Raw genomic sequence first — 534 nt, 5'->3', positions numbered from 1 at the left:
AAAAAGAATGAAAACCCCCTTGTCTCTACTAAAAATACAAAAATTAGCTGGGCATGGTGGCAGGTGCCTGTAGTCCCAGCTACTTGGGAGGCTGAGGCAGGAGAATAGCTTCAACCCAGGAAGCGGAAGTTGCAGTGAGTGGAAACAGCACCACTGCACTCCAGCTTGGGTGGCAGGGAGACTCCATCTCAAAAAAAAAAAAAAAGAAAAGAAAATGCATTCTCATACTTTTGTAAAACTCATAGCTGTTCCTCACCAAGTGATGTGGTTTAGCTGTGTCCCCACCTAAATCTCAACCTGAATTATATCTCCCAGAATTCTCACAAGGTGGGCGGATCATGAGGTCAGGATTTCGAGACCAGCCTGGCTAACATGTTGAAACCCTGTCTCTACCAAAAATACAAAAATAAGCCGGGCACAGTGGCGTGCGACTGTAGTCCGAGCTACTCGGGAGGCTGAGGCAGGAGAATTGCTTGAACCCAGGAGGTGGAGTTTGCAATGAGGTGAGATCATGCCACTGCACTTAAACCTGGG

Source organism: Colobus angolensis, unplaced genomic scaffold (assembly GCF_000951035.1).
Source record: "Colobus angolensis palliatus isolate OR3802 unplaced genomic scaffold, Cang.pa_1.0 Scaffold446, whole genome shotgun sequence".
Taxonomy (NCBI): domain Eukaryota; kingdom Metazoa; phylum Chordata; class Mammalia; order Primates; family Cercopithecidae; genus Colobus; species Colobus angolensis.
This window is presented reverse-complemented; position numbering follows the sequence as displayed.